Source organism: Ceratotherium simum, chromosome 3 (assembly GCF_057802395.1).
Source record: "Ceratotherium simum simum isolate JZ-2026a chromosome 3, ASM5780239v1, whole genome shotgun sequence".
Lineage (NCBI taxonomy): Eukaryota > Metazoa > Chordata > Mammalia > Perissodactyla > Rhinocerotidae > Ceratotherium > Ceratotherium simum.
The window spans coordinates 546048-573056 of NC_141902.1; the positions used below are offsets into that span (position 1 = coordinate 546048).

The following is a 27009-nucleotide window of genomic DNA, read 5'->3' on the forward strand; positions in this document are numbered from 1 at the left end:
CTACGGGTCTGTCTTCAATGGCTACAACCGGTTCATCGTGTTTGGTGCCACAGGGGGTGCCACAGGGGTACGTTTCGTTAAGGGAGCCACCTCAAAGGCTCTCCAACTCAGGTTTTTAGAAGACAATGGAAAAATCGAGGTGAGAAAACTGATTTTAACTATCATCAAGAACCACTTTCTTTTCTTAAATCCTGAAGTCATGTCAATATTGCCAACGCCTCTGTGAATGCTTCTTTTTGATAAACATCACATGCTAAATGCTCTCATCTATAGGAGCACTTCTTAAGATATTTTTTTCCACTTTGAGCTCTGGTTAGATTCAAGAAGATCCTAGAAGAAAATATTTCAGAATTCTTACCTTCTCAGTTCCCAAAGCCTGAGGCTCTCTGGAAGATCTGGCTGTTGAGAAAACAGAGAGGAAAATGTATTTTTTAAAAAAAAAAAAGGAGAAATAACATGACATGTAAGAGCTCAACAAGCAAATGAGTGTTTCTGTAAATAAGTTTTGGTGGTAATTGCTGAACAGCTCTAAGGGCAAAGGGTCTCCCAGGTTTACATTTCTGAGTCAAGAAACAGACGTTTTGTTAACTCTTTTTCTTTTAACAAACAGATTTGTGAAGACAGGAGTCTCTTTCTTTGTGACCTTCCCTAGTCTGCAAGAAAGCATGAAAATACAAAGTTGGCTTGGGACCCGGGGCAAGCAGAGTTCTTGGTGTCAGGCTGTGCACCAGTGAGATGAATGAGAGCAAGCTTTCCTTCTGACCTAAGCTGACTTGCTCCCAGCAGGACCAAAGGGCAGAGACAGAACACGCTCCTGTTCCAGGTGTCAGGAAAGAGCTGGAGTCCATTTGTGTGTCGAGCCCTTTAAGAGGGTAGATTGTGACAAGCTAGTGGTGATAAGAGCATCTTTAGCATCCAAGGCTTCTGCAGGCTGTTCAGAAGTAGAGATACCTACACCCTCACCACTAATGGCCTCCGAGGACGTGGGGCAGAGGCAGCCTAACTGTGCCGGGTGTGGTTCTATCTGAGAACGTTCCTGTGGGAGGAGCTTCTTTACTCCTGAAAAGATGTCCAGCAACCGGCTGCAGGAACTGCCTAAGCCTCAGGTCTGCTTTACTGTTCCTATTGTGCTGTGCAGAACAAAGAGGGACCTCGAGTCTAGAGTGTGACTGAGGGTGGAAATCAAATTCACACTGGGTCCCGGGACCAAACGAACTTCAGTGTCTCTGGAGAGCGCACACTGCGTAACACGGGCACCTGTGCTACCGTCTCAACCCAACCAATTATATTCCCAGGCGACGACAAGGGACCATATGTTTTTAAATGAGCCAAAATTATTAGAAAACCATTATCTTGTGATTAATGACAGCAAAGGAACAAAAACAAGCCAAGGGCAAAAAACAAGCTATTTTCAGAGAATGAACCCCAGGGATACAGTGACTAGCGGGACTTGCAAAACCAGCTTGTCTGTGGGTGCCCTGGGTCCAGCGCTCTCAAACAATATTGGCGATGGTGTAAATCAGCACAACCTCTTGGGAGAGCAGTGTGGCTCTATATAGCAAGATCGTCAAATACATTCTCAATCATCATCTTACTGATGCCACTCCCTGACTTTGTCCAAAAAAAACAAAAGATCCAAAATGTAGACAACGAATTATCACCAAGGTATTAGATATAGCCTGCATATCAATATTACGAACTATTAAGTAAAAGAGAAACCTCACAAGATGGAACTTTGAAACAATATATACAAAAAATTTAAATGTAAAAAATGTACATGATACACATGAAAAATGCACATGATATAAAGTTATATGAAAAGAGAATACAAAATTATAGATACAGGATGACCTCAGCTAATTTTCTAACATATATTTACAGATACATGATATTTTTCTAATACATTTTCTATAATATTTTTCTTATGTAATATTCTTCTAATATATCATATATAATGTTTTCTAGTAAATATTATACATAAGCTCTTCCTGATATATCTTTTTCTAGAAAAAGGAGTGGAAGAAAATACATCAAAATGTAAACGGCATATTACTCTTTTGTATAGGATAATGGAAGTAGCAGAAACTGCTAGGTATGCCCCAATGTCTGCTCTCCTCTTCTTCCATGCTCATAACAGAATTCTAAGCTCAGCAGATACATGTCAAGAACAACTCTCCTCTGCTCCCCTGCTGCCAGGTGTGTGGCCATGAGTCAACGTTCCATGGACGGCTGAAAACGTGAGATGGGCGACTTCTGGGTCCTGCCCTCCCCTCCCAGTCTTCTCTCTTCCTGCTGGTTACAGTGGAGTCCCTATGGCAAGCCACTGTAGGCCATCAAGCCAGGGACACATGCTAGGAATGTGAGAAGAAGCCATGAGAGAAGAAGCCTGGGTCCCTGGATGACCTTGTGAAGCAGAGGGTCTGACCAGCCCTGGACCACCCACCCCTGGATTGTTGTGTGAAAGAGAAATAACTTCTAGCACCCATCAGCCACTGTGAAATCAGATTTCCTACATGCAGTCAACCAATAACCGAATTAATGGAAGATGTAATTCTCATTTTTTCTTTACACATTAAGTATTTTCCAAATTTTCAATAATCACCATGAATTACTTTGCTCATCAGAAAAAAATTTAAGGGCCGGCCCCGTGGCTTAGTGGTTAAGCGTGCGCGCTCCACTGCTGGCGGCTGGGGTTCGGATCCCGGGCACACACCGCTTCTCCGGCCATGCTGAGGCTGCGTCCCACATACAGCAACTAGAAGGATGTGCAGCTATGACATACAACTATCTACTGGGGCTTTGGGGGGAAAATAAATACATAAATAAAATCTTTAAAAAAAAAAAATTTAAGTTAAGCTTTGTTTACTAATGTTAAGAAAACTGAGATAGCACAGAAAGAAGTTTGGGCAGCACGTGCCTTCTTCCCAAACACGAGAGAAAAAATGAAACCTACAGTTTGGAGAAGTACGAGAGAAAAAATGAAACCTACAGTTTGGAGAAGTAGTTATTACATCACATGCCCGTTGCAGATCACTCACCAACGTCTGGAGTTTGTAGGGCCCTTAATCACACCCCACGGCACTTTATTCAAGCCTTTTGAAAAATAGTTTTAATAAGGAAAAGTTGCTTAACTCTAAATAAAATCTGCTTTAAAACTTACTTCAGGAATACTCTGAAAAAGTAAAACTCTAGTCAAGATATTATAATCATCCACTTGAGAGGAACCCAGATTTGTTAGCGTGAACTTAGAAACATTCTTGTTTTGTCCGTGCGCTGACTCGTACCTCCAGCGTAAGGGTGTCTTTGTCCTCCAATGTCACAATCACCATCCCTCGGTAACCCGCGGCCCCAGTAAGCCTGCTGAGCCTCCATCCGCCAAGCCTCCGCTCTGATCTCACCTCCCCTGGAGCGGCGACAGCCCCGCAGAGCCCACGACCTCCCGTGGTCTCCTCTGCGAGCCCTGGTCGGGTATCACAAGATGACTGTCCAAGAACAGGAGTCATACCTAATCCACAAAATAGAGAAAAAGCACCTGGCCACTCGAGGATCAGATCTCAGAATAACACACCGAGGACCCTTTCAATCTGCAAGAACGTTGTGCCAGCAGCATCCGGCGCCTTTCAGAGGATCGTTAAAGACCGCGTAGGTGCACACAAGACACCCCACCAGGTAGACCTGAGAGACTTATATGTAGTTATATATCCGATAAAAATCCTATTTTTCCCCCTCTTCACAAGAGAATGCCGAATGGTCCTTTTCCCCCTGTGAGTCACACCACCAGCAGCAACATGGCTAACTTACGTCCAATAACAAAGGCAGGACGCCAGGTTTCCTCACTTCCCTCCCAGTATGACTGTGTCTGCGTGTTCTCAAGAACCCCAAACCCTCTCCTGCTTTAGGCAAATTGAAGCTGACAGTCAAAGCTCTGCATTCTTGATTCTCTCCTCTCCTCCCTTTACAGGAACACAAGCGAGTGGACTCCACAGGCCTAATTACCATGGTAACAACATGCACCGTGATGATGAGTGCTTTTTTTTAAATGACTCACAGATTGTTCCCCCAGAAACCCCAGACACACAGGTTTCTGGCTGGTTTATAAAATCTATCCAAAGTTTTCTTGCAAATTTCTTGCTCCTGTTAGAATAACTGGTACAATGGAGAGAGATTCATCAAATGAAATATGCCCTTCTCCTTAAGGATGAAAAAAACCTCACTTGGTCCTTAAACACTCCGAGATTAATCAATTTAAAACTCAGGTTAATAATGAAATTAATTTGAGTTTGTACACTGGAGATAATTAATCTGTTCCTAATTTAAATAATTAAGGTATTTCATAATGTAGTTCTAGAGACTCAAATGAAATAATCAAGTGAAATAAAATCAGCAGTAAAAAATATCAAATAGCCTAAATCTGCGGGTACGTGGTTGGTCACACACAAAGTGTTACAAAAGAATAAAAGTCTTAATACCAAGATGTTTAAACCAATGTCCAAAACAAAGACATTTATTTTTAGAATGCAAACAGGAAAGAGTCCAGAATTCGGAAGAACTGTGGACCACTTCCATTCACTTATTCAATACATATTATTTAAGACTCTCTGTCTGGTCAGTACGCCTGTTTATAACTGGACAGTCGCAAGAGGGCTTAGGGGAGACCGTTTTCTCCCTTGGTGACAAAGGCCATGGGCATGGCCCGCCTCCCAAGTCATGGTGCTGGGCGAGCTCTCAGTGAGAGGGAGAGTCACCTGACAATCCGAGCAGGCCTCGAATTCAGAGTCCTGACTTGGGCATCACGCTCGACTCCCTCCAGAAAAAATATGCTGGTAATTTTGGTTTGCTGACTCTCCTCTGTGTGAAATGGAAATAAACCTTGTTTTAAAAGACATTTAAATGGAAATTATTTATATAAATCTATTTAACTTAAAACTCTAAGTTCCCTGATATTTACATATAACATAACATACAATACACACACACAGAAAATAGTCATTAAAAATTACTATCTCCAAATAGCTACACATTTGACATACTGTTGCCAGTGATATATGTTTTCTCTAGAGTCTGAAGGGACAACCAGACTGCATCAGTCAGGACGGGCTGGTTATACTGTGGTAACAAACAACCCCAAACCTCAGGGGCTTCAGACAGCAAAGCTTGCTTCTCACTCTCACCACGTGTCCACTGCGGGTCAGTGGAGGGACCTTCCTGTGCTGTCTTTACTCCACAACCCGGGCTTAAGAAGGCAGCTTCTACCACAGCCAGGGGCCAGGGAATGTGCTCACATCCCTGTTCTTAGAAGCGTCTTCCTGGAAGTGAGGAAGTCTTCCTCACTTCTGCTCATGTTTCACTGGCCGTGCAAGAGACGAGGCTACACCTAACCAAAGCAGACAGAGAAGCGTAAGCCTGTCAGGAGTTGGGAAGGAAAACTGGAAACGTTTCTGACTAAGTACGTGGATTACTGAACAAATGGTGCCGGCCTGAGACTGACACTTAAGTAAGTCAAAACATCGACCTCTGACTATCCCAGGGAAACAGGCTTCCTTAGGTAAGTCCTGACGCCAAGTTATGAGCGCCTAGGATTAATGTTGGCCCATAAGTATTGCTGCTAGTTTGGTAAGAATCCCACGGAGAGAATAAAAGGTACTCTACTCAGCTTTGTGCTAATAGTAACAATTACTCTAACAATAGCTACACTTCTGAATAGTTACTATAAGTCAGTCACTATGCTAAATAAACATTTTACATACATTATGTAATTTTCTCCTGACAATCTTGTGAAGTAGGTATTGCCATTATTATTTCCCATTTTACAGATAAGGAATCTAAGGCATACAAAGCTTACGAAAGTGGCCCCAGGGATTCTGACTCCAAACCAATGTTCTTTAACTACCATGCTCTCCCGTGTACTAAGTCTTAGAATATTATTTTTCTACACTACAGTATTTTAGGATTACTTTAAGACATAATAAAAGACAAGTTGGACCATTTTTTTGCCTAGGAATTTTCACCTTTTCTTACTTAAATTTTTTTATTATTTTAATGAAAAGAAATCTTGGGGCTGTTCGACATCAAGTTTTTTTCCAAAGAAAAAATATAACAAAACTGTTAGTGAAATGTCTATAATGCCTATACACGGTAATTTTCCCTAAACAATCATTCATGAGGTTTAAAAACATGGCAAGTGATCAATTCAGTTTTCCAAGGAAAGACTAACATGATATTTAGATTTTTTTCCCTAAATTATTTAAATTTTTTTCACAATTTTTCTCATGAAGCTCTGCACAGATCAGATAAATACCCTTCTTAAACAGAGCTCTGTTGGCAAAGCCTGGAAATTTACTTTCCTGTTTAAAAATGCAAATGTAAGAGTCGGAAGCACTCAGTCCTTCATCACAGAAGACATACTCCTGCCAGTGGAACTGCGTCTATTAGAGGAGAATGCACAGAAACACACCCAGAGACGAGCCGTCAAAACACCGTGATTCCACTGGAATGTCCCTTTTTCGCTAATACCTCCAGAATACAGCACAAAGTAGACAGTACGAACCAGGAAGAAAATGCAGCAGTGATGGAACCGCACCTTGTCCCCAGAGTCGGAAAGTGAAAACCTATTTTCAAAATAACTCGTAATCACACAGTCAGAGATGGTTCCTTCTTCTCTACAGGTTCTGTAATCAAAAAATGCACCTCTCCAGAGAGAGCAAGGTTCCCTTTACGTACGACAGACACCATGTGCAGAACCTTGGCCTCCCCAGCTCATTTCTTGGCCCAGGATGGATTTTATTTAGATCAAATTGATTTAAATGACCAGTCAGGAAGACTCAATTTAATTATATCTTTTTTTTTGTAATGCAGAAATGCAGGGCTGGTTATCTAAATTAAATGCCGTCCTGGGCCGGCTCCGTGGCTTAGCGGTTAAGTGCGCGCGCTCTGATGCTGGCGGCCCGGGTTCGGATCCCGGGAGCGCCCCGAGGCACCACTTCTCCGTCCAACGCGAGGCTGAGTCCCACGTACAGCAACTAGAAGGATGTGAACCTATGACATACAACTATCTACTGGGGCTTTGGGGGGAAAAAACTGAATAAATAAAATCTTTAAATGCCGTCCTTATGGCTTTATAGAACCTGATGTATTTTCTTCTGGAATAATTTGTTTAAAATAATCTGTTATTCTTGACTCAGTCTCACATCAGCCATTTTGTATCTTTTCCAGGATTCTTTCTCCAATCTACCTAGATCATCACCACCAAAAACAGCAAGTGTGTGTGTTTGTTTTTCTCAAAGGGAAATGCATGGAAACACTGCTTGTCTGAAAGCTGTGTGATCTTGGTAAGTTATTTAACCTTTTTGAGCCTTGATATCCTCACTTATAAAATGGGGATACTAATGTGGCAGGCTCTATTTGCTGCCTACCCCATGACCATTAACCCCTTCTTCCTTGCTCATACAACCTCTTTTCTGGGGTCTGGGGACCTGTTCTTCAGTGGCGGGGTTGCTCCATGGCCAGTCACAGTGGTTCTGTCTGCAGAAGGCGTGTGGGTCGTGAGGGGAGTTCTGCTGGAGATAGCTGTTCTGTAACCTCAAAAAGAGGCACATGAGAAGAAACAGCCACTTTACCGTGCCTTTAGATATTGAAATCTGCCTGTAATTCTGAAACTGTGGTAGCCGCCTGGGCATGGTGAGGATGTCAGAACGGGAGGAGGGAGAGGATTCAGGTTGCTAAGAACACTGTCCGGTTATGAATAACTCTGGAGTTACCCTCCTGTCAGGAGGTCTGGAGATAAATTTCCCCCTCTTTAAGCCATTTTGGTGAGGTGTTCTCTCACCAGCAGCCAAAAGTGTCCTGTTCTCATCTCACAGAGTCATTTTTAAAAACTAATGGAAAACAGTAATGTGTATAAATAACAAGCACGCAGCAGCACTAACAGAATGCTGGACACGTGTTGGTTCTCCACGCGATTCTTGAAATGTTTGATCTTCACTCACTCAGACAGGAGCGAGCACTTGGCCCTGTGTGGTCTGAATGATCCTCTGCAAGGTTTGCTCTGGTTCCCCCAAACAGCATTAAGGGCAGAAGTCACTGCTTTCTCTACTTTACTCATCTAAGACATAATCCCAAGTACCTAAGGTTGTTTAGACAATGAGATTGGTGTTTAATTCAGACAACTAGCCCTGTAGTAATGATTGCAGTGTAGAAAAATATACTTAAATGGAGTAGTCTTCCTGGCTGTGTAAATCAGTTTGATCTAAATAAAATCCAACCCAGACCAAGGACTCAACAGAGCAGCCAAGCGTTCTGCACTTGGAGTCTGCCTGGTTTAATTGAAAAGCTGCTTTCTGCAGAGCAAAGACACGTTTTATAGATTGTTGTACATATTTGTGAAAAAGGGCCACGCTTCCTCTGGAGTTTTACCTCATCCTTATTTCAGAAAGGCACTTACTACTGCTTGGGAATCCTCTCCCCCCAGCTCCTCACATAGCTGACTCTTCACCATAATATAGGTCTGAATTCAGATGTCACCTCCTCACGGAGGCCTTTCAGGAGGCCCAACAAAAGTAGTCTCCCATTGCTGCCACCGCCTTATGCACGGTCTCTGTCATTCAGCCTATTTCTGTCTTAGTCCATCTCAGCACTTACCGCTACCTGATATTTTCTTGCATGTAACTTGTTTCTGTCAGTGGGGTCCGGTCCTGGCTGATTCTGATCTCACTGGTCTGGGTTGAGGCTGGGACGCAGGTATTTTTTCAAAGTACCCCTCGGTGAGTTCTAACCTGCAGCAGGTCTAAACACCACTGGTTGACGTGTTCACTGGTCTCTCCCGACACTGCATGTGAGCTCCGAGAAAACAAAGAACTGGCCTGTTTTGTTCATCCAAGTCTCCCAGCCCCTTGACGTGTGGACAGACTGACGGACTGTTGTAATTAAGTCAGTCTCCATCTGCCTCCCCAGTGGTTTATGAGCTCCTAGAACATAGAGCCCACTCTGCATCAAGAAATGAGTCAAGAAAGTTCATTAAATCAACAAATGATAAACACACGGCATTTGTGAACTTAAATGATCTTACCAAAAAAAGTAAATATGTGAGGGGATGGATGTGTTAATTCACTAGATGGGAGAAATCCTTTCACAATGTCTATGTATATCAAATCACCACAACGTACACTTTAAATATCTTACCATTTTATTTCTCAATTACACCTCAATAAAGCTGAAATTAAAAACAAACAAAACCAAACAGTATGTGCTATAAGGAAGACAAAGATGAAACTGGGTGTGGCCACTGTCCTCAAAGAGCTTGCAAAAGAAAAAAAAGTGCAGATTGCCATCATACACACGAGAATGTGCTGGTTGCTGTGAAGAAAGAACAAAAGATTCCAGGGGAGGTAAAGATTGTTCCTTATTGGTGAGAGGAGGGAAGAAACAAAGGAAGGTTTCATGGAAGAGGCAGCATTTGAACTGAAACTTACAGACGGATGGAATTTGGCTATTCAGAGAAGCAAGGTTATGGGGTGAAGTGTGGAAGGGGAGGCAGGCAAGTTATTCCAGGGAGAGGCAAGAACACAAACAACACACCAGCCCAGCTGGAGGCTAGGAGGGCCTGAGCTGAGACGCTGGCCACCACCATGGAAGGTAGGTAGTGTCAAATGTGTCTCGGGCGACAGTGCAAAGGGGTCTGCAGCTGACCACAGCCCGGGCTGTCGGGTGAAGAAAACAGCGCAGGTGAGCTTCCGTCACGGAGGGGCCGGGAGAACGGGGTGTCGTGAACTGTCGTGGGGTCAGGTGGGGAAGGTGGTGGCCGGCACTCCTGTGGACAGCGAGCTCCAGCTTCAGTGGGCGGATGTCCCCGCTGGTTTGCAGGGTGCCTGACGCACACGTGTAGAGAGCAGGTGAGAGGGGGACGGACAATCAGATTGGAACTGACCCACAGCGACCATGGCTGAGATGACAGAGAAGGGCTCCACAAAGGGAGGGGGAGAAAGGAAGTGGCAGAAGAATCAACTCGTGAGAGTACTCGGATTCAGGGAGCAGAACCGGGGGTGAGTGGAGAAGTTGGGAGCCTTCAGAGGGAAGGAGGGTGGCAGAATGGGCCCCCCAAAATATGCCTCCTTGGTGTGAAGACTATTTTGAGCAGATTATTTAGGGAACAGCAGACACAGGAAGAATTCTGAAAACAGGCTGTAAGTTACGTCTTTGGTAAGGGAAATTTACGTTTATAAAGGAATCTCCATGGTAAGGGTGCCTGCCTCTCTGTACCAGGAAGAATAGGACGGCTAAGTCGAAAGAGACTCTTGTCCATGGACAGGCACAGACTTACACCTGCACGACAGACTCTGCTCGTGTTTACCACGCTTTCCCTGGTCACTCCCCAGGACCAGCCTCCTCTCTTCTCCTCCTCTTTTGGGTTTAGCTGAAGATGGTATTTCAGCCTGAATCCTAAGCCACCCCTGAGAGTTTCCCATTTTTCCCTGGCTGTGTCCCTTCTGCACGTGAGGTCTACATGTCCATAAACGCCTGTTTTTATCTTGTTAATCTGTGTGTTGTGACCGGGTTTCCAGCTGAGAACTCAGAAGGCTGGAGGGAGAACTGTTTTTCTCCCCTACAGGTGGGAGGAGAGACGGTTAGTGACGGTCACGGAAGTGAAGGGGAAGCTTTGTTGGCGTGTTTTATTTTTTAATTAATTTATGTGTGTAAACTAAGCATGCTTGCAGGTGAAGAGGAAAGGGCCAACGAAGAGAAGAAACCAAATACGTAGGAAGAAGAATTGTCAGCACACGCTCCCTAGAAAGGAAAAGGAAATGGAACGGAGAGTCCTAAAGAGTTGACTGCTGGCTTTGCAAGAATGGCTGAGTTAACTCGACCTGGGAAGGAAGGAGGAGAGAGTGAGTAAAGATGCAGAGAAATCTTTAGGTGGTGAGGAACGAGGTTGAGGAAGCCTGTAATATACTCCTTTCAGAAAAACAGAAGGTAGGTCACCTGAAATGAAGAAAAGGAGCGGGGACTTAGGCTGAGTGGTTTTCACCGAAAATGCACAGGGGATAGTAAGAAGTGAAATAAGAACGAAAGAAGGAAAGGATTTTCAAAGAACAGCCACGGCTCTGCTGATGCTGCAGTGAACCTGGAGTGGAACCTGCCAGCCTGGTTTCCAGACCCTCCCCATTAGCTCCTCGCGCCAGGCGCCTGGGGAGAGGGTCACGGGACCCTCTGACTCTGACAACCAGGCTGGCCCAGGGAACACGGAGGAAGGGGTCATGTGACTGGTTTCTCCATGCCTTTGCACTAAGAGCTTGACTGTTTACACATATTTGCCAAGAGATAAAAGGGCTGATCCTGCCTTGTCGAAAACCTTGGTGTACAGTGGTACCACTTCTAAGAAACATGTTATCACTGGAGTTTGAGAATTGAGCTCGTCTTTTTTAATGTTTAATGAAGTCCTCTAGAGCTTGTCTGAACATTGACTCCCATTAAATACAACTCGTTTCCTCTAACATAAGAGTTTTGGGGAACCATGTATATCTTCATGTTTGAACAAATTTCAACATGGAAACTCCATATTTACATAGGGTGTTAAATTGAAACATCACCTTCTTCTTTTTATTATTTTACTTATTTATTTATTTTTTGAGGAAGATTGGCCCTGCGCTAACATCTGTTGCCAATCTTCTTTTTTCTTTTTTCTCCCCAAAGCCCCAGTACATCATTGTGTATCATAGTTGTAGAGTTGTAGCTCTTCTATATGGGATGCCACCTCAGCATGGCTTGATGAGCGGTGCGTAGGTCCGCATCCGGGATCTGAACAAACGAACCCCAGGCCGCCAAAGCGGAACACGTGAGCTTAACCGCTGCACCACTGGGCTGGCCCCCACCCTCTTCTTTTTAAACAAAATAATTTGGTCTTACCAACAATTTAAAAAGTGGTGAAGTATATAGACTTTCTCCATCCATTTGCCCTGCTAGGAGGGAGGTGAGGTGTCGATGAACAGTGCGACTCTAGAAAGGGAACTTAAATCCCGAGCCTACTTTACCATCCGTCCTGGAGGCGTTGACACAGGCTGGGTTCTTCCCCGGGTCATTTTCAGCTCTACCATCCCACAATGTCACAGGCCAGCAACTCAGTCTTAACACAGCTCTGTGACCCCCTCTCCCACCTGGATCTAGTAAAGCCATCATGGGTCCTCCCAGGAATTGTAGAATGAATAGATTTACAAATTAAACAAAGTGGGGGGTCGTTATCCAACTCCCCAACACACACAGAGTGCATTACACAAATCATCATGCAATCACCTAGGAGCTCCACTCAGGCCAACGTTTGCACCAGAACACAAATCTCAGATGTTGTCGCTGCTCAACAGAGTCCCCGCAATCATCCTGCCCAGCTCTCCTCAGCCCATCCACACTTTGCCTCACTGGTTGCAAAATCTGGAGTGAAATCGGTAGTGGAAAATGAAACAGAAGGATTCTTTTTTTCACAGTGAAGTTTAGATTAGACTCACATTTTGTTAACAGAAACTTCTCTCAGAAATCTCCATGGTTGAACTCCACAGGCCAACCCTCTCATTATAAAGAATTTGAGAACAATTTAGTGCTTTAGTTTCTCCTCCCTTTTTCTGACCCTGCTACCCCGTGGGCATTTTTTCTCATCCAGCTAATGAGCGGAGACAAGAAAGACACAGCCCCCCAGTGCATCCTTTGTAGCAGCCCAGTCCACACTGGACCAGCAGGGTCACTGGCGTGACTGTCCACAACAAGGGTTTGAATTTCACTATCAGGTTCACAATATCATCAATTATCAGGAGCTATGCAGATTTTCTTATTTTCTCCTTTTGATTTTAAAAGTTGCTTTTGAGACAAGTATTTTACTTGGGCGGGGAGAATACTGGTGTCCACAGGAGATTAAACACAAACATTGTCATCTTGATCTTTATCACGCACTATGTTAAGAGATCCCACTATTTAAAAAAGTCTCCTTGAAAACAACCCAATTAAAAAACGGGCAAAGGGCTTGAATAGACATCTCTCTAAATAAGACATACAAAAGGCCTATAGGCTCGTGAAAAGACCCTCAACATCACCAATCCTTAGGGAAATGCAAATGAAAACCACACAGAAATACCAATTCACACCCATTAGAATGGCTGTTGTCACAAATAACCAACCAACCCCAGGAAATAACAAGTGTTGGTGACAATGAGGAGAAATTGGAACCCTTGTGCACTGCTGGTGGGAATGTAAAATGGTGCAGCTGCTATGGAAAACAGTATGGCAGTTCCTCAAAAAATTAAGCATAGAATTACCATACGATCCAGCAATTCCACTTCTGGGTACCCAAAAAGAAGTGAAAGCAGGGACTCCAACAGATATTTGTACACCCATGTTCACAGCAGCATTATTCACAGTAACTGAAATGTGGAAGCAACCCAAGTGTCCATCGATAGAAGAATGAATAAACAAAATGTGGTCTATACAAACAATGGAATATTAGCCAGCCTAAAAAAGGAAGGAAATTCTGACACATGCTACAACATGGATGAATCTTGAAGACATTATGCTAAGTGAATTGTTGATCACAAAAAGACAATACTGCATGATTCCACCTATATGAGGTCCTTAGAGTAGTCAAAATCAGAGACAGAAGGTAGAATGCTGGGTTCCAGGGACTAGGAGGAGGAGGGAATGGGGAGTTAGTGTTTAATGGGAACAGAGTTTTAGTTCAAGAAGACGAAAAAGATCTGGAGATAGATGGTGGTGATGGTTGCACAACAATGTGAATATACTTAATGCCACAGAATGGCGCACTTAAAAATGGTTAAAATGGGAAATTTTGTGTTATATGTATTTTACTACAATAAAAAAAAAACTGTCTCCTGGAACCTTTGAGGTGGTGGCCAAGGTCAAGAAAACACTCACTTTTCCTTATGCTACCCAGGAAGGAGAAGGCATCTGAGAACCTGCTGTGTACCAGGTGCTCACATACCCACACGCAAGAGCAAAACCAAAATAAACACGACAAAACCAAAAAACAACCAAACAAAAATCCCCACAAACCTTGACTGTGTGCTGTTAACCCCTCTTCCCAATGAAGAAACTGACCCTCCTAAGTTAACGTACCAGGGCGAGGGGTCAGAACCAGAGGTCGGGTTCAAGGCAGACCTGCCCGAGGCTCGCAACGCTCGAGGCCTGCGTTCTTCTCACCCCATGGTTTTCTTTTCTTCCACACACAGCCATCCTTTGGAACAGGCTTTCTGCTTTGACTACAGAGCCTTTACACTTCAAAGCTGGGCCCACCTTCTGAAGTAGGCTGAAAGACCAGTCAACCAAACACACTCACTGCGTGCTCGCTGTCTGAGGCCGGGGCTGGCCACCAAACAATGGACTCATGTTTCCACCCAGACACTGGCCATATGGCCGAAAAACACATACAATTAAAATTTCAGTGTTGTTGCACTCCCTCAAAAGCCACTGAACACCCTGGGCAAAAGCATTATGTCTGTCAGTGTTCCATATGGCCAGAATAAGTGGAAATGGTCTCATTTTACAGCATAGAAGCATATTCCTCTTCTTCCCAAACCTTCCACCATCATAGTTACTGATCTGCTGTCACTCGCTAATGTGCTTCAAGCTGGTATTTAACAATTAAGGAAATGTTTTGGGCTGCGCAGAAGATAGGCACCTCTTAGGTGATTTCTGAAAGAGGGCTGGGGCCCCGACTCTCCTGGGCCCGGGTTTCGTTTTCTTACTCTGGTATGAAACACTCGGAGGAAGGCAGATTGTCTACACACTCCCAGACAAAGCAGGGTGTTGGCGTTATCTCGTCAACGCAGCCTCAGATGAGCAGCTCCGAGGTGAGCCCCGTCCTCATTCTTATAGCCCGGATTCCCGACTTTCCTTCTCAGTCTGTGACAGGCAGCTTGATCATAGCACTCCAGTCAGGGGCGTCCTGGACCCGAGATCCACCCTAGACCTCCTGTCCAGGAGTATTATCTTTCGTATTTCCCTTTAGGAGGCAAATGGAAAGCGGAACTGAGCTGTGTGTGGAGGACTGGTTTTGCCCACAGGTCTGATTAAACTGAGCGTGTGTGTTGGGGGAGCTCTGTGGTTTCCACACCAGCGATATTTTGCCTCTTAGACATGGTACAGGTTTAATTTAGTAAGTGATCTCAGAAAAGCAGACTTTTTTTTCTTTAGTACCTAAAGATTCTTACCTCTGAAAATGTGCTGCTACAGCACAAATTTGGAGAAGCCAAAATCAATTTCATAAAAATGACGTTAAAAAAACCCCTATAGCTCTTCACAATTGAGAATGTAATCAATGAGGAGGCATATACACTCTCAATGGCATATTTAACGTTTAAAAACCTGTATTTTAAGAATTTATGAATGTCTAAATATGACCTTTTTATTATTTTTACTCCACTATAAGCAGTTTTTTCTTTCTTTCTTTTGAAAATTTATCTCCTTTCATTCTAAAAACTCAAGAAAAAACCTTCGATCCATGACCATTTATTGCTTAGCCACACTTTCCGTCAGAGACAAAGCTTCATTTTTAAAATCACGCTAGGCTAGAGTATTAAACTCTTTCTCCCACACACCCTGCCAAAGGAAGCTCAATCTCATTTCTAATCCGTTAGACCTATTTATTGCTCTTCTACATGTCGTTCATAAATATGAACAAGTCACGGTCACAGACTCTCATTAAGAGGATTCATTGCTCACGAAAATGAAAGAATAAAAATCACGTTCTGATCTGACTATTCCTGTCTGTCTACAGTGCATCCAGGTGAGGAAAAGACTCAGCCGCTCCTGCGTTTTTCCCTCACTGAGTTAGCATGCATCTTGACCTAAAGATGAATAAAATCCATATCAACACAAAAGCCACACACCGATGTCTCGCTCTAGACAAGTTAAACCCGCCACACTCCTCTGAGAAAGGATGCAACTTTCGGAAAAGACCTACTGGAAACGGTAGCTGTTTCCGAGGTGATCAGAGAGCGGCTGCAGAGCCGAGGGAGGAGGACACCGTTTCTTAATGGTAAATACTGCCCCTCACATAGCAATTCCAGCCTTTGTTGGCAAATTCTGAGCACAAAAGGATTTAAAAACAGCAACAAAAAAGCCAAGTCACAGTCATTTTGCTGCAAAACAGAAGCCGCCCCAGGGCACTATGTCAGAAAGATAATGCAACGAACAGCTGACACCCTGAAAGGCGCAGATGATCGCCCCACAGCCCCACAGCCCCGACCCGCTTCCCCTCGGCCCGCTTCTCCGCCCAGAGAACGAGGCGAGCAGCTGCTTACATGCCGTGTGCTTCCCTGACGAGTCGCCAGAGCCGAGTGCTGATGACGGTTTTCTTAAAGCAGATGTGTCACAAACGCAGCCGTCCTAACAAGCCCTCCTGGAAGAAGCCATCCCCATCATGCCCCCGATCCTGAAGCGGCGCCCCCGTCTCCCCTCGGAAATCCGCCCTGAAACCCACAGGCGACGGCCAGCTTGGGCGCTTCCCGAGCAGCCGCACGAGAGCGCGTCCCTTACCTCAGCCGGCGCTGGTCCGGGGAGGCCGCTCTGCGCCGATCTGCGCGGGCGGCTCGCGCACCCGCCCCGCCCGCCCGCGCGCCCGCCCGGCCCGCCCAGCGCAGGGGGCGCTGCCCGCCGGCGCGTGCGGCGGCGCCGGTCCCCACCCGGCTTTGTCCTCGGCGAGCTTCTCCCCGCAGGAAGCTGCGCGTCTCCCACTTCCTCCTCCTCGGCCGCTCTGAGCCGCCTTCTTCGCGCCCTCTCACGCCGCCTCGGGGCTGCTCGGCGGCCGCGGCTTCGCCCCCCTGGGCGCCTGACGCGAGGCGCCGAGGGTCGCCATCCCTTTGTTCGCTCTGGGCCGCCGCTCTTCCTCCCCTTCCCCCTCACCCTCTCCTCCACAGCAGCGTCCAGCAACCGCCCCCTCGGCCCTCGCCCACACGCAGTCTGCTCTCTCAGCCTGAACTTGGCTGCTTCTTGCTGCTGCCTCTGCTGTCTTTTTTGGGTCAACAGCCCCTGGCCAGTTGTGGCCCTGGAATCCGGCGCCAGCCTCCATGTCTCCTCCTGGTTTCCTAGGGTCCCTATCAGGACGGCTGGCTGGGAGCTGGCCGCCTGCAGCTTCTAGCTGCAGCTTTTTTCTGTGGCCAACATTCCAGACACTTAATTTCTCCAAGGTCCCACTGCCACTGAGATCTTCGTTAACCCACATGCTCAGAAAAGAATGGCCCCGATAAGTATTCTTGTGGGGACAGGAACTACACCATGTCTTGCTCTGCTACCTGTGGCCTCATATGAAGACATATTCCCAGAAGATTCTCCGTGGTGGGAAGGAACAAGATGGGGCTGAATGCCACGAGTCCCAGCCCAGAAATAACCCCTTCCCCACACCGTAGGGCTGAAAGGACCCTCAGGATCCTTCCTTTAGTAGTGTCATGGATGAGGGCAAAGCCTGCAGGCAGTCTGTTCACCCGATTTGAATCCAAACTGTATGAACTTGGGCAAATTATTTAACTTTTACATGCCTCAATTTCCTCATCTGCAAAATGGAGATGAGTATAGTCAGACCCTCAGCAGAAATCTGAGGATTAAATGAGATGGCACACAAAATGATAACATAGGAAGTGTTCGTGTGTATTAGCTCGTTATTTTTAGAGGATGTGGAAGCTCAGAGATGGCCGGTGACGTCGGCATCAGCAGCCAAAGCAGGATCAGTATTTGGTTCCTGACCCCCCTTAGTTAACGTATCCATGACTAAACCCAGATGCTCTTGGTGACAATTCATTCAGCTTGTAAGTCATTCTCTCCCGACCAACACAGGTGCTTTGGGGCAGCTACAGATTAAACACAGGCTGGGGGCGGGGGAATCCTTCTTCTGTGTCCAGGCAACGCTGCTAAGAAACCTCTCCTCAGGATTCTGTGCCTGGAAAGTTAATCTTAAATCCTCCAGCAAGTAAACCAACAGGAAATGGAAATGCAGGGCTGACGCAGGTTACCTGGACACTCAGGGAAGAAGCCAGCTGAGCCTTCCTAACCCACCTAGGGGACCACAGCACATCAGCCTGGAGGGCACAGAACTTGATTTCTATGAAATGTTCTGACAGCCCCAGGATACTCTTTGTTTTGATTTGATGTTCCATGAACAGAGTTTGCTTATTTCTTCCTGGAAATCTTTTATCAAAAAGGAACATCGGAAAATTTGGATTGTTTTAAGATTAAAAATGAGAAACTAAAACTTCTGAGCCACCAGCAGACAGAATTGTAGCAGCGGAAGAGGATTGGACATAGATTCCCACAGCCTCCTGCAACCCAGTGAAAATCAGACGTGAATTTCCTCTAAATCAGGAATCTTGGTGCCAACGGTTACTAGGAGCTTTTAAACAAAAATTTAGATATATATGATACTAAGTCTGAGAAAAATGAGAAGCACAGTTATTAATGGTTGGAAGATTATGGAAACAAATCTTTGGTTAATTTTAGACTAGTGGCTTCTGACATTAACTCTGGATTCAAATAAGTATTTTTTTTTTAAGATTTATTTGTCTTAAGGGACTTAAATAAGTCCTCTCTCTCTCTCTCCCCTTCTCACAGTTTCTCTAAACCATCAGAAAGTGGTTGGTACTTATCTTTATGTCTATATAGGAAAATCTCTTTCAGACAACAAAGTCTCTAGGAATTTGTCCTGCTGCCATCTGATGGGTTCTTCCCTCTCTGGCCCTTATAAAACTCTCAGTAGGTTAACCTGGCCATTGCTGGGAAGTGCCAACCATCCTCTCCCCAAAGCTGAAAACTAGATTTTAAGATCTTTCTCTTGCTGTCATTAACCTCCTTGCTTTCTGGTCCTAATAGCCTCTTTTTCTGGAGAGAAAAGAAAAATGTGTGGTATAGATTCAGTAAGAGAGAAGATTACTCCAGTTCAGAGCTCTTAACACAAGTGTGGTAAGTACGCCTACCAAGTGTGCATTTCTTAGAAGGTACAGTTGCATCTCACCGTGAGCAGTTCGTGCCGTCAGTAACTGAGTATGAGCCTACCCCAGACACATTTTATCAACGCAGAAAACAAAGCCTGTTCATCGGTAGCCTGTTTGTAGGCATTGATACCCTGTAGTTCTTGCATCTACCTGGTGAGTAGGCTGATGGTAACAAGGAGGCCATCGTCTTGGCCTGACAGCTCTCCTGCATTCCTGAGCGTTCTAGCTGAAGTTCCTTGGAGTTCTTTGACACTAACATTCCCCAAATTATGTAGATTACCTCATCCAAAGCTGTTCTCCTTTCTCTCTTCTCCATTCCATTTAATGAGGAATACAAACCAGTTGCCCACAGCAGGAATGTAAGAGTAATATCAGAACCATTTGTCTTTGTTACCCCAGGTCTGGTTTAAATTTCCTCATCCCTCCATTCCCACCACCAGACTCTCTCTTTGACCACACCACTCCTCCCTATTGCCCTGGCCACTGTCTGATTAACAGATTCCTGGGTTTTCCCTGTATGACTGCAATACTCCCTACTTGGTCCTCCTGCCTCCTAGCTCTCTTCTAAGCCACACCCACAGAAGTACATTTCTAAGATGAAGAGTTGAGCATGTCACTGCCCTGTGTAATTTTTCAGTATCTCCCCTCCCATTGCTTACAAGGCCTTCCATAATGTCGCCCAACTACACTCTAACTTTAGTATCTAACCTGTTGCAACCCCACGTCCACTCACTCCACACCCGTCTTCGTGGCAGGTTCCCACGGGGCCATGCTCTTTTCTCCTCTGCATCTTGGCACATGCTCTTCTTTTTGCCAGAAATGTGCTTATTCCTTCCTCCGTTTTGTCAGTTGGTGACCCCAACTTATCCTTTCAGACTCTTCTCTCTCAGAAGCCTTCCCTGACCTCGCCAGCTGAGCCGCTGTCTCTTGCTCTGTGAGTGCGTGGCACCCTGCCTCATGTCCACTTGGGCACCAGCTGCATTGTTTCATGAGTTGTTATATGTCCACCTCACTCACCACTCACTATTTGAGCCCCTTCACAAGGTTGGAGATTTGTTCTGTTCATCTTTGCTTGTTAAACAGCAGGTAGCTAACAGATGTTTGTGTAATGAAAAGGCTATATGGGCAGAAATTCCAAAACCGCTTTTGTGTTCCTTTGGTTGCCTGGGAAGGAGGAAAAAGGGAAGTTTCTGATATGAGAAGTTGGTCACGGGATAAGAAATAATAATTCCTTTATTTTTTGCAAATTGTCTGCAGAAAACCCTGGTGCACACGTACCACATTCTGAGTGTTTGTCATATAGGTGACCTTAGAGAATCCTGGGGCAAGAGCTGGTTCCGTTTCCACACTGAACTGCTTACAGAGAAGCACGGTCAGGCAACAAAGCAATTTAGAAAATAAAAGGAAATAGAAAAAAGGAAAGAAAGCTATTCTGTACTTGCATTTCTGGATGAACTTTAAAGGGACTAATTTATGAGCCAGAAACACTGTTCATGTTCCCTCCTGCCCTCTCCAGTTCTCGCCACCTCACAGATGCCCCCGAGCCAAATCCTCAAACTCTTCCTATACTCTCTTTGCAGTATTGTCGAGTGTGTGTGCGTGTGTGTGTGTGTGTGTGTGTGTGTGTGTGTCCCGGCCATGCCCAGCTGGCTCTTTACTACTTGGATGGACTTCTCTTCTCTGGCCAAGTCCTCCCTACATGTCTCAGCTTTGTTCTCGCTCTGTCCTTCCTTACTTTGTATCAGGAGCCATAAACCATACCAGCAACACCTCCTTGAGTGCACGCGTGGACTGCGGTGAACAGGGAAGAGCAAAATGGGGATAAGAAGGTGAATTCATGGATTAATAAGTCTTGCCTGCTCACAGACATTCACGATACATTTAATAACTTGCTTAATTGTTGTGCCAAAGAGTAATCAAGGTTAAAAAAATGAATCATTGAGGTATTCTTTTACCACGGAAAAACCAGATTTCCAGGCATTTCTTGGATCAACTAAAGAGAATAGAAGTCTCTCTAAAGACTTTGTCCAAAAAAGGCATAATCTTGATCTGATCTGTGTGTCACAGGTCGTTCCCTCCCCCAGAAACCTGAGCCCACCCCCAGCCGTTAGGAGCCATGAAGACTGAATCATATTGGGTGTAAAGAGAGTCAGGGCTGGGTGGGCAGAACTAATCTTTCTCGCGAGATGGTGGCTGAACCTCTCAAAACGCCAGTCCCTGTCTCAGAGCCCAACACAAGAGCTGGTAGGACAGGGGTTTGCAGAGTGATGGCCACCTCTCGGTCCATCTGAAAGGCAAAGTGGGAGGGGCTTGATTCTCCTTTCCCTTTGCCCCAGGCAGGGCCAACCAGAGGATTCACAGAATAGTATGAGGCCCCCAGGTTCTTCTCCAATATTGCCTGAAATGTCACCAAAATTGAACTTATTTGGGTTGTTAGCCGAAATGTATGCATGTGTGTATTACATACGTGAAGCCCTGGGGAGGTTCAGTGATGGAGTTCAAGAAACTTGCTTTCCTAACACCTCACGAGAGAACAAGCACAGTGTTGATGGGGGGGTGGGGTTCGGAGGCCAAGGGTAGAGGGAGTCTAGGGGGCTGGAAGAGGGCTCACGGTAGGGCACGAGGTCTCCTGAAGACCACACTGGGCATGGAGATGGGGAGGGAGGCAGAGCCAGAGCTGGAAGTAGGTCAGAAAGAACCATGGAGGCCTGCACGTGAAGCCAAGCAGCTGTGTGCAGGGGTAGTGTGGCCAGTTAAGTGGGAACAAAGGCTGGACACTTCCAGAGTGGACACTGCCTGCCCCGAGTCTGAAGCTTGTGTCATCCCGTGAGCAGAAATCATTCCAAACCGTCCTCCAGCAGGAGCGGGAGCCGGACTGCCGACTAGGGTGATGCGAGAGTGTAAACCGAATGCATTATTACCACAAAAACAGAAACAGCAATTCTGCAAAATACGACTTGTCCCCTCTAAAAAGTCTCTGAAGACCCACACAGAAGATCAGGAAGCGGGCAACGAGATGAGGAAGAGGCAGTCAGCCGGAGCCTGACCGAGGCGAGAACACGGCGCAGAGCGAAGCCTGGGAGAGTCCTCCGAAAGGGCCGTCAGGATTGAAGGATGCGAACTAGTAGATGAACAACACAGAGTAAGGCATTTTGAAGTGTCTGAAAGAAAAGCTATACAATAATAACTCCAATAATTTGCAGGCAAGGTGGAAAGGCAGGACTTGGTTTTTCTGTGCCGAGTGTGAGGACGGACAGGGCAATCTACTTCGACAGTAAATAGGTTGGCAAAGGCTGCAGAGGGGAAACAGGGCTCTGGGGTGCTGGTTTCCGTGTCTGTTGACTTCCCTCAGTGAAGAGGATTCGCAGGTTTGCTTCTGACCTGGGTCTCCCAGCTCTGCTTTCTCCCTAAGTTTTAAGGTTTTCCTATAATAGAATTTCTGAAACAGAACCACAGGAGTTGAGGAGGGAGTTGCGCTGTTGAGTGCTGGGTGGGGAATCTGTCTCTCCGCCAGAGTCCACTGGAGTCTCACACTGGACTGCGTGCCCGAGGCGAGGGCCGTGCCTCCCTCTCCGGGTATTCTGCACCGGGCACCGGGCGCTTCGCAGGTTGTGTGTGCTCAGAAGCCGTCTGTTAACTTTAAGTGAATCTGAACAGCTAGGCCTCTTGGAAGAGAGTCGTCAGTCCTGCTGACTGACCCCTTTGAAAATACGGAAACATACGTTTTACAAAATTCTAGGGGAATGACCAAATAAACCCCCAAGGCTGCTTAAAATATTCCCAAAAATGTCCTTGGGAATCAGAAAGTGAGAAGAGGGTGTGGCGAGGAGGGAAGGTGATACTGACGGTTAAAGGCCAAGACCCTGAGGCTACCAGCCCAGTGATAACCTCAAACCAGGAGGAGAAGCCTGTCCTTGACTTAGATGGTGATGAAGACTAGCATGTAGAAAGTTCTTACAAAGTTTTGTCAATTGATTGCTCTTCCTACCGATCTGTAAACTTGGAAGGTGCCTTTTGGTAATGCAAAGCATTCGAGATCACTTCCTCTGAAATGTTACTTTCAGTTACTTGGAAGGTGCGTTTTTGGTAATGCAAAACATCCGCGATCACTTCCTCTGAAATGTTACTTTCAGTTACTTTCGTAAGAAGTCATTCAACATTCTTTAAGTATTACTTGTATGATTACGAAAGGAAATTTCAACAGAGAAGAATTTGTGATGTAAACTTGGAAATCTCAAATTATTGACTTGGCAAACACAATCAACAAATAAGATTCCTTAGCAAATTATTTTTGCTTGTACAGTTTTCTAAAAGAAAATGGCTGGGTTGGCTGTGTCCCCTTCCTCCACGGTCACCTCGCTTACCCTGGTTAGAGCTCTTGACACGCTGTCCTGTCACTGCATGTCCCTCTCTCTCCTCCACCACATCTGGAATTCTAGAACACGCAGGTCAAGTCTTCCCCAGGGCTGTATCTCCAGTCCCTCCCACAGTGCTCAGGGCCTATCACATAGCAGGTGTGCGATCATCTGTCACTTATGGAATGAAGGCAGAAGCATGCCCATTGAGGTGCAGAGATTAATTTCAGGGGGCAGCTTATAAGCCACACAGCTATAGGTTTATTTGTAATTAAAAAAAATTAAGTCCTATAGTATCTTATTAGTAAGCAAGTTTGTCATTATTTACACATTGTCATTTATGGCTTTGTTTTCAAAGGAAAAGAGTGAGTTACTTGCTCAAGACCGGTTATTGTCACTGATTCCTTCCCAGCTCAAAATACTGGAACTCACCCAGACCACAGCCAAATCATTTGTTTGCTATTAAAATATTTATGTACATTTCTCTCAAACCTCAAATTTTTGCATCTAGAAAGTAGAGTTATACTAACTGAAAATTGACAGCATAAATATGACTAAAAAACCCCACCAAGACCCTATAAACACACCTGGCACTCTGATGTAAGAGTGGAAAACTATATTATCTGCACCTTTACTTAAAGATTGCATATGTCAATAGTTTTATATCTGAAGAAGGTGGCAGAACTAACCTCAAATAATATAGTCAAGAGGGAAAAATCTTGTACATGCCCGTATCTGAGGGGACACCACTAGAGAAAAACAAGGTTTCAAGGAAGAAATGAAAGTGTTCAGAATGAATGGATTAGGTTAATCGTTAGCAAGACAGACTCCCATTTTATTCTGGAGTAACAGTCTAAGGAAATTCTTTAAACACTCACCATTTATGACAATCATCAGAAGGGAAAATGAAAACACCTTTCTACTCTTCAATTTCTAGGAAGATAAGTGAGTGCTTATCTTGGTTAGCCAGAGTCTTGATGGCGCCAGGCATGTAGTAAGCACGCACTAAATCTTTGTTAAATGAATGAGTGAACTTCACAAGAACAACAGAAACTCACCATTCATATTTATAATATCTGTAAATGATGAGGGTTAGCATTAATAAGAGAGAAGCTGTGAGCTCTGGTACAGATGGTGAAACCACGTGCACTTCATTACTGAAAGGCGTTCGGATGAAGACCGTGTAGCCCTCATGTGGGATGGTGAGTGTCTTTCCACTCGGACAGTCAGCTTGTCTCCCCACGCCAGGGATCCCACTTCCTAACATAAGGGACTGGTTTCTTCTGCTTGTATCTGGAAAGGTAGGAGAAAGGAGGAGAAAACCATCCTTCCACCACCCCAGATTTGGGTTCATAGGCTGCCTCTTCTTCTTATGGTCAATTGGGATAAACCATCATGAACGTGACCCGAGTGCCCAGGAGAAACATTTTCTGCTTGCGATCTGTTCTCTTCTGACCATCAGTAGCTGGAGGTCAGCAATCTCTTTAGCCCCATAAGTGCCACAGGGGACAAGAAGTGTCCACAGGCACCCGTGACAGATTTCAGGAACAAACAAGAGGGAAATGAGGGCAGGGTTAGGAGGGAAGAGTTATTTTTCTCATGGGAACCATTTTTAAATGAAATCTCTGAGAAGAGAACTCAACTGAGAACCAAATAAACAAGAGATAATTTAATTTACTTTTAAGAGGGAGAAATAGGAAAACTTGGTTTTAAAATTAAGGGAAAACAACAACACCTTGAAGGAAGAGAGACTAAAAGAAGGCGAAGAGGGAGGAAAGACCAAGAGGCCGCGTGTTGCTTGCAAAACTCCAGAGGAGAATTCTTTTTTCTTTTTTTCCTGAGGAAGATCAGCCCTGAGCTAACATCCGTGCTAATCCTCCTCTTTTTGCTGAGGAAGACAGGCTCTGAGCTAACATCTATTGCCAATCCTCCCCCCTTTTTTCCCCCAAAGCCCCAGTAGATAGTTGTATGTCATAGCTGCACATCCTGCTAGTTGCTGTATGTGGGACGAGACCTCAACATGGCCAGACAAGCGGTGTGTTGGTGCGCGCCCGGGATCCAAACCCGGGCCGCCGGTAGCGAGTGGAGCATGCGCACTTAACCGCTAAGCCACGGGGCCGGCCCCCCCAGAGGAGAATTCTAATCACTGAGTCGCATTACTTACTCTCTGTTGGGGGAGATAACCTTTCAGTTTAAAAAGGGTGGGGATGTTACTGGAATTGATCATTTAAAGGCATTTACTTTCATCTAAAATTGGGTATAACTTATACATTCAAATACACAAGGATTTACTGGAAGCTTACTAGGGGCCAGCAGGAAACGAAATAGCCTCAGTCTCTCATCTCATGGAGTTTAGGAGAGTGGGCAATCAAAACTGAAACAGTCAACACATAGATGGAGGATACGTCAGGTAGCATTACGTCCTGAGAAGGAACATCAGGGTGAAGGAGAAGAGAGAGCACACAGTAGTGAGTGGATGGTCAAGGAAGGTGCTGGTCATTCTGGTGCTGGAGTCCACCTCTCCCCACCCAGTTCACCCTCCACCCTTCTCTGCTTTGCTCTGTGCTCAGTGGCATCTCCAAGATGACCCAGTTACTCTGGGGTCTTGCCATGCACACCTTTGTGTGTCTCCCTGACATTGACTCCAAGCTGACCTATGGAACTGACAGAATGTGGCTGAGGCCAGGTCGTAAAAGGCACAGTAGCTTCCACGTGGCCTCTCGGGTCACTCAGTGTGGGGGAAGCCAGGAGCCATGTTGTGAGGACACTCAAGCAGCCCTGTGGAGACGCCCACACGGGGAGGACCTTAGGTCTCCCTCCCACAACCAGCCACGTAAGTGAGCCTCCTTGGAAACGGACCCTCCACCCACACAAGCCTTCAAGTCACTGACGTCTTGACTATGACATCATGTGAAACCTGGGTCTGGAACATCAAGATAAGCGGCTTCCAAATCCCTGGCCCACAGAAGCTGTAAGAGACAATGTGTCTATTGTTTCAAGCTGCTGTGTCTTGGGGGTAATGGGTTATGCAACAATAGATAGCTTGAACAGTACCCAGTGCTCCCTTACCCTACACCTTGGACTCTGGTGTCCAGCTGTGTCTGGCCAACGCTCAGGAAGTGAGGTCAATGTGTTTCTTCCTCGGCCTTCGGCTCTGGTCCTGGGTCCCTCCCTCGTCACCACTGCTCCTGCTGGGCAGCCCCCCATCTCCAAGCCTGCAACTCTCAGTGCCCCCTCCAGCACTATTTCTTCCCTTTGCCCTTCAAGCCCAGGTGTGGCACCAGATCTTGCAGTTAGTTTCCTGAACCCTGACACTCCTCCATAACTAGTTCCTTCACTCTCCTAAACATCTGTCCCTCCTGTGTCCTACCCAGACCCAGGCTGGTACAAAAGCCCCCTGTGGAGAGGACATTTGGAGAGTGAAGGAAGTGCAGGAAGGAGGCCTCCTACATGTGGGAAGAGGGCTCCAGCAAGCGCAGGGCCCGGGATGAGGCAGTGCTGGGTGTTCCAAGAACCGGCGGAGGCCAGCGCAACAGAGCGAGTGCACAGGTAGAAAGTGTTAGGATGTAGGATGGAGGGGCAGGCCGGGGGAGTTGGTGGGTCACGGTCGTACCTGAGTGTTCTGCACAGCCGTAGGTGGGCAGGGGTGGTCTGAACAGGGGCACGCATGCTCTGCTGGCATC

General features: G+C 45.8%; 1 protein-coding gene across 7 annotated transcripts in view; it reads right to left on the reverse strand.

The window, feature by feature from the left end:
- The window catches only part of GNG2 (G protein subunit gamma 2), a 110556-nt gene extending 93910 nt beyond the window's left edge, over positions 1–16646 (reverse strand). Inside the window, exons 1-2 of one of the 7 annotated variants that reach the window (XM_087421558.1) lie at positions 16528–16646; positions 359–399 (exon numbers count right to left, since the gene is read on the reverse strand). The gene's annotated coding sequence lies outside the window, so the exon portion shown is untranslated. Of the gene's footprint in view, positions 1–358; positions 400–3284; positions 3748–16292; positions 16485–16527 lie in introns of those variants that run through there. The other 6 variants (XM_087421577.1, XM_087421581.1, XM_087421566.1 and 3 more) reach the window with 6 other exon arrangements.
- Between the last annotated feature and the right edge of the window lie 10363 nt (positions 16647–27009).